This window comes from Triticum aestivum, chromosome 1D, assembly GCF_018294505.1.
Source record: "Triticum aestivum cultivar Chinese Spring chromosome 1D, IWGSC CS RefSeq v2.1, whole genome shotgun sequence".
Lineage (NCBI taxonomy): Eukaryota > Viridiplantae > Streptophyta > Magnoliopsida > Poales > Poaceae > Triticum > Triticum aestivum.
The window spans coordinates 139,266,278-139,273,914 of NC_057796.1; positions in this window are offsets into that span (position 1 = coordinate 139,266,278).

Sequence of the window (7,637 nt, forward strand, 5' to 3'; positions counted from 1 at the left end):
TATTGTCTAACTAAAAGGGAATATTTGATAAAACTCAAAAAAGAAGAGAGGTAAAAGATCCTTTTGAAAATAAAGTTGTAGAGCAAATCTTTCCTATGGGCTTGCCAGTTTCTAGGGGCCACGTCCTACAGTCAACATGTGCTCGCACGCCAAGTTAATATTAGAAGCTAAACAGCAATTGCGCAATGATGTAGTACAACACTCTTTTATAATATGTCTATATACATCCTTATGTGGTAGTCCATTTGAAATCTCTAAAAAGATAAATATTTAGGAACACTACTAGGGAAATGCTTATACACAGGACCTTAGTAGTAGCGCTTTTTATAAGGAAGCATTGCTGCTAAATAGCGGTAGTGCTTGTCACCGAAGAGCCCTGCAACTGTTCATGTTGCAGTAGCGCTTGTGTTATAAAAAACGCTACTACTATATTTGCCAACGGTTGCATGGCAGTGTAGGTATACTAGTAGCGCTCGTATTTAAAAAGCGCTACTGCTATTGTACATAGCAATAGCGTTGTCTTCTGATGAGCGCTACTGCTAAATAGCAGTAGCGCTTATTTCTAAAAAGTACTACGACTACGCTTACCTTATCCACACCCGGCGCCCCGCGCGCGTCCCTCACTCTCCCTCACACACTCACTCGCCGCACGTCGTCGCCTGCCGTCGCCACGGAGTCCCCCAAGGTATCTCCCTCCATCCCTCCCTCCTCCTCCTCTCGCCGCCCTCCTCTCTCCCTCTTCCCACGGCCCTCCTCTCTCCTCCCTCTCCGCCGGTGGCCCCCTCCGATCCTCCTCCTCCCTCTCCGGCGGCCCCCTCCTCCTCCCTCCTCCTTCCCCTCCTCCTCCCTCCTCCTCCTCCTTCCTCCTCCTCCTGGCCTCCTCCCACCACCTCCTCCCACTTTCTGTAAATAGGGTTTAGTTTTTGTTAAATGTAGGTTTTTGTTTTTAGTAAATGTATTTTTTAGTATATTTTGTTTTTAGAAAATTTGAATAAGTAATTTGAAAAGAATAAGTAAATGCAGGTCTTTTGAATAGAATACGAAATTTTTAGAAATTTTGAATAAGTAAATTTGAATAGAATAAAATATGAAATTGAAAAAATAAGTAAATGTAGGTCTTTTGAATAGAATAGGAAATTTTTAGAAATTTTGAATAAGTAAATTTGAATACAATAACTTAATGTAGCTTATGGAGTTTCACTAAGTCCTAAGATGACGATAATAATTTTTTTTATATTTTGTTTTTGCAGATATCAAGGAGCCCCTGCATCATCCCCGCCGTCGTCCCCGTCACCGGCCCCCTCCGACCTCGATCGAGGTGAGAGCAGCCACCCCATGTTGTTAATTTAATTTCGGTATTTTAGGTGTTTAATCTTAGAATAAAGTAGTATGAACCCTAGTTATGATCGAATCATATTCAAAATGTAGGTTTTCTTATTAGGTGTAGTTAATAGAATTTAGGTGTTTTAGGTGTCACATTTGTTGTTATTTTTTTAGTTAAAGCAATTATTCCCGCATCGACATCGACGATGCCTATCCCGCATCCTCGTCGTCGACTCGTAGTTGAAGCAATTAGGCTTGGTGAGGAGCCATGTCCGGGACTGGGCTCTGCCGGGCTGGTACTGGGAGGTGCTACCTTCCGGGGGGTGCAGCTTGGTGAGGAGCCAGCCCGTTGTTAACCCGAACCTTCTTTGGTGGCGGTCGGGTGGGCCAGTGACGGTGCGGAGGCTTGAGGACCCCGCGGAGGTGGTACGTCACCGTGTCAGCGAGGAGGACGAGCACGTCCGTTGCTACATGGTTCCGTTGGAGGGCAGGTTCTCCAATACCTGGGAGGTTCTTCAGGGATCTCACTGGAGCTATGATCCTGTGATGGTTCCTTATCTTTGGGTGTCCACCGCCCGCGCCGATACCCATCGTTCGCTACGGTTTTAGCTGTATTAGTGATGTTATATTTATGATACTATTAAAGATCTATTAGTGATAATATTCGACGATGTACGGACGAAAGAGATGATTTAGTTTTGCTTATTGAACGAATGCTAATTTGAATACTAATTTATTTTACGATTTAGATATGTGCCTACCCATATGATGTAGATATAAACATGTATATGTTGTGTTGCTCAAATAGGATATGTGCTTGCCCAAGTGGCTGGCCATGTTTGCAGGTTACACCTCCTATAGTGGCCTATGTTTTGCCGGACTGTTGATTAATTTCCGTTCCGGCAAATTTCAGGCACTCGATATGTCCTTTTTTAGCAAAGGTCATGCCGTTTTTTCGTGAATTCTGGCATGACTTGTGCTAGAATATGTAGGAAATATCGAGTGGCCTGGATTTTCTAGAAAATAATTAAATGACATTTCGGGTTGACTTTAAGTCTGTCGAGGCTCCATCACCGAAGTTCAAAAAATCAGTGAGGGAGTGTATCCACCATATATGAGAGAGGACGAAGAAGCCCGACTGTTGTCATGGGGGTCGTTTCTCCTTCTTCTCTGAGTGCTAGACCTTTGTTCTGCACTAGGGGAAGGAGGAGTAACGACCATCACCGACGGTCGCAAATGTCAGAGAGGAATCAGTGAGTGAGAGTCTCCACCACAAATGAGAGGACGAAAAATCCCGACTCTTGTCGTGGGGGTCGCTTCTCCTTCGTTCCCGTGTGCTAGACATTTTGGTGTAATGCACTCGGGAACGAAAGGAGGAGCTACCATCACCAACGGTCGAATGTATACACCATGCGAGTTGAGAGTTTTCAAGAAAAAGACTCAACAGACCGATAGTCAACCCGTGATGAATAATAATGATCTAATTTAATTTTTGTAGTACATATATTGAATTGTACAAGTTTAATCTTTGAATTATGAACGTAGGAAATGTCGTCATCAGACGACGAAAATCTCCCGGGGGAGTGCAGCTGGTGCAACGACGACTGAGGTCTGTGCGACAGGCCTCACCTGGACGAAGATCGGCGCTTCAACATTAAGCTCCAGGAGACCTTCGATGTTGAAACGGCACGCAACGACGACAAGTGTTTTTTTCGTAATTAAGCATGACTTCAACTATTTCAACATGTAATTTTCATCCTTTACAATTCGAGTAGCTTATCTCATGCCATGCAAGACACTATGTCTTGGAGAGGATGGATTTTGAAGACCATGAAAATTTCGAAACAAAGAAAATTCACCTAAGGACTCATTATGGTATGGATTTTTAAGTAAATATGTATAATTCTAAGAGCGTAACACATTTTGGTTGCAAAAATTGGGAAGCACTTTGCAAGATGTATGGTTTTTATGAGGGTATGCTTGTCACCATGGATCTTGGTGATCCTGACATCGACCAAGACAATATGGACATTTGGGTCCTTGTTGATACGCTTCCAATTCTACCGCTATGTGAGTTTCACAAACATAGTTATTAACTAATTTATATTGTTCATTTCAAAATAGTTGACAACTTATTTTCATTGTTCAAACAATGTGCGTAACATGGTAGACAGAACCTACTACACCGATGGCTCTGAGTTAACTTATCAGGAGAAAAATCATCTGGTCGCATTTTTACTGATCTTGAGAATTACAATATCTATTATAAAACTCCTCCACATTATGGTCAATATGTGCCACTGGTGCACGTGTTGAACTACGATAACATCCATGGAGATGCCATGGTAAGATTTTTTACTATTACGTCATTTGTGCATCTTTTGCATAAATTCTTTTAAAACTTAACTACATTGCTAACTACGAAGTTATTACTATGTTTTTCAACAGAAAATTCCAAAGGATTGTGTGCCTCATGTGATGTATCAGAATGGTTGCCTTGATGTTTTGAACATATGGCTAGGTCATCCTACGAATCTCACCTATCCATATCGGATTTCTAAAAGAAGTGAAGACATGAAAAATCAAAGAATGGAAAAAATGTATGGACAGCCGTAAGGAGGTACTTGGAAGCAACATTGTGCGAAAGGCAAGAATTGGAGACATGATAATCTCCATTCTCCATAATGGCGAGTCAGGGCCTATCTTGTTTTATGCTATCATGATCATGTGCTAAGAACAACTAAGTAGGATTGGTTAGATGACTATGATGATGATGTGGTATCGAGTAGAAGTTGTATGATCGATGATGATGAGTATGACTTGTTATTATGATACCAATGATGAGTTATTTATTATTATGATCGATGATGCATGATGCTAAGTTGTTATATGAGCATGATGAGTTATTATATATATCAGTCGATGAAATGAACCTGGATTAGATTCAAGTGGAGCCAACATGTGGTGCACATCGAAAGTACTACTAATCCAAACTAGATCAAGTTTGGATTAGAGTAGTACTTTCGACATGCACCACATATTGCCTCCACTTGAATCTACTCCACGTTCATTTCACCCACTGTTATATGTAATAAGTAATCATGGTCATAAAATCATATGATGAAAGTACTATATAAAACCACACAACGGAAATAAGCTATATTTTAAAAAATACAGGAAAAGTTAGCAGTAGCGCTTTTTAGAACAAGCGCTACTGCTACTTACAAGTAGCAGTAGCGATGTCCAAAGGAAAGCGCTACTGCTAACTAGGTATGGCAGTAGCGCTCCCTTTCCAGCGCTACTGCTACTAGTTAGTTGTAGCGCCTTAGTGGTAGCGCTGGCACCAGCGCTACTACTAGGGTTTTCCCTAGTAGTGGAACGGAGGGAGTATCTTATAACATCCAATATACTCACATAATACATGAACTAACATCTTATATTATGGGCCGGAAGGAGTTTAGTTCATGCTTACAAATTATCGGCTGATTAACTGCTTCTGTATCCATGGGTTACAGTTAGTTTGAGCTAGCTCCGGCTCGAATAGCCCTAAAGTATATCTAAACATGAGGGCTAGTTTGATCTAGTTGCATCTATAACCCACCCAAAAAAACTATCCAACCCAAGAGGTGCTAATTGGAGCTAGTTCTCCTAGTGCATTTATTGTCAATCTAACCCTGCCATCCAAACAACTCTTTGGATGGAGTTAGTTCAGGGTTAGTCATGAGCTAGAAACTAACTCTAACCTCTAGCTAAGTTGAGTATCCAACTAGGGTTGTGTTGTTGATGTTGCTGCTGCTGCTCTTCTACGTATATCTAGACATCATTAGAACATTAATGTAACACTCTTCCTTGTTGCTATGTAGCCTAGGTTTGCATATTTAGACATTAAGTATAGTGCATGTTGCTATGTAGCCTCAGATATATTACATATGGCCCTAGTTAACCTAAGGAAAAATGGGTTGCAGATATATTCAGTTAAAAGTCCGATTCACCGATTAGTTCCTTATCAACCGTCGGCCTATATGGTACCAGCTACCGATATCCTGACCAGTGAGCAAATATAAGCCATGGGATGAAACTAACCTTGATGGAAAACAACAATCGTTCCTAAAATTGTCCTGTGTAGGTACATCGAGAAGCATGTTAAGCAAAACAGGCTAAACATCAACCAAAATTACACATGGCAGACAAAATAATCTCCAAAAGATAGCTTCAGTGTGTAGGTTTAAGCACGGAAGTAAAGCAAAACAAGTGGAAAGGTGTGCTAACTGCAACAGGCCTAACATTTAACAACAAGAAAACATAGTCATTCAAACTGGTATTGTGCCAGTCTAAGTACACTGGTTATGGTTAAATAAAAATGTAAAGGCGTGTTAACTACAAGATGCAGCAACCAAATGTAGTCATTCATAATGGTATTGTTGAAACTGGTACTGATGAAATTGAACTGCACAGTACATACTTGCACATATAGAACATCACGTTGTGAATAACTGGAATAAACAAGGCATACTACGAACAACCAAAGATAGCATTTGAAACTGAACATATGCTAACTACAAACAACCGAACAATACAAAAACTTTAAAAGAGGAATATGCTAGCTATAACAGGCTTAACAACAAGCAAATATATGCATTCCTATTGGTATGTTTAAAACTGGATTGATGAAATGTACTACACAGTAAATAATTGCACATATAGAGCATCACATTGTGAACAACTGAAATAAACAAGGCTTACTACAAACAACCAGATATAGCAATTAAAACTGGACATATTCTCACTACACTACAAAAGGGACTCGACAAAACAAATCATGGGTTTCCCCCTGTGAAGAGGCACGGCAAAACAAATCATGGGTTTCCTCACTTGTCACAGATGGGCTCGTTCCCGTGGTAAGAGCACGGACCCTGGATGCGCTCCATGTTGTCGCAGATGGGCTCCTTCCCCTTGGAAGAGCACGGCTGTAGGGTGCCCTCCCTGATGTCGCAGACGGGCGCTTTCCCCTTGGAAGAGCATATGGGCTCTTTCCCCTTGGAAGAGCCGGAGAGGGTGCCCTCCTCGTGGTCGTCGTCGAAGAGGTCTGACTTGGAAGCTGTGGATCCCAAGCCAGCGTTGCAGAACCTGTCCTTCATAAATGAGAAAAGGGGCTCGATGGCGATGTATAATGGCAAATTCTTGACAGCGAGCTAAAGGAGATAAGCGGCGGGACCATGGATGAGATCGACGGCGGTTGAACCCGAGGGGTTGGGGGTGGGCCACTTAACCTGTGACACAGCCCGCCTCAGGGGGTCGCTGTCGATGACCTTGATGTCGTAGCTGGCGGACGAGACATGCCCGCATACTCTAGCCCGCTGCTTGAGTGCCTGCCGCCAGTAGTGGTCGTCAACTTCCTCAGCGATGTCGGGCGAAGAGACCGCTATACACCTCTTATGGGCCAGTCGCTCCTCGAGCTCCACGGGAAGCATAGCTGGGCTTAGGCTGCGACGCTCTAGAGTGGGGGATGGGGATCTATGGGAAAGGGGATGTTTGGCAGGTGTCATCTAAGAAACTCAGGGCGGCCTGGGTATGGATATCGGTGGGTAAGCTGCACGGGCAAACCGACAGATGTTGACAATGGAGACATTGCGGCGGCGGAAGCGGCGGCGGGGACCTTGCTAGTGTTTCGAGCGAGGGAGGGGGTGTGTGTGTGTGCGCATGCCCATGGAGGTTTTGGGGTGTGTGTGTGTGTGTGTGTGTGTGTGTGTGTGTGTGGAGGGGGGCACGGGGTGTTCGAGGAAATGACGCGGGTACTGAAAATTTTACTACGTGGGAGTAAAACGCGGGAGTGAAATGCCATGCTATTGAAAAGGGGGAGCCTCGTGGAGCCCAATGTACTGTGCGGATGTGTGCGTGATAGGTGCACCAGCGTGGAACACTATTAGTTTGAGTGAACCGTGTTTGTTGCATCATCCGACCTGTCTAATGTTCATATATTTGGCGCAAAATGACGCGGGAGAGGGTTAGAACACGAACACACTTGCATGTGGACCAAATTTATGTATGAAAAGGGTGGTTTGATTTTTAAATACCAAATGCAACTTCGATGTGGCACCTCTCTCGCAAAGAGCATGGTATTGCTTGCCCCCACCCCGCCCCCCTCGTGTCGGCACGAAGGGAATCCTAAGCCATGAATGCATGCCCCCACCCCCCAAACCGAGGTTCACCTAGCAAAGTGCGAAGTAGCTAGCAGCCCCCCTCCTCCCTCGTGTCGGCACGAAGGGAATCCTAAGCTATGAATGCATGCCCCCCAACCGAGGTTCATTCACCTA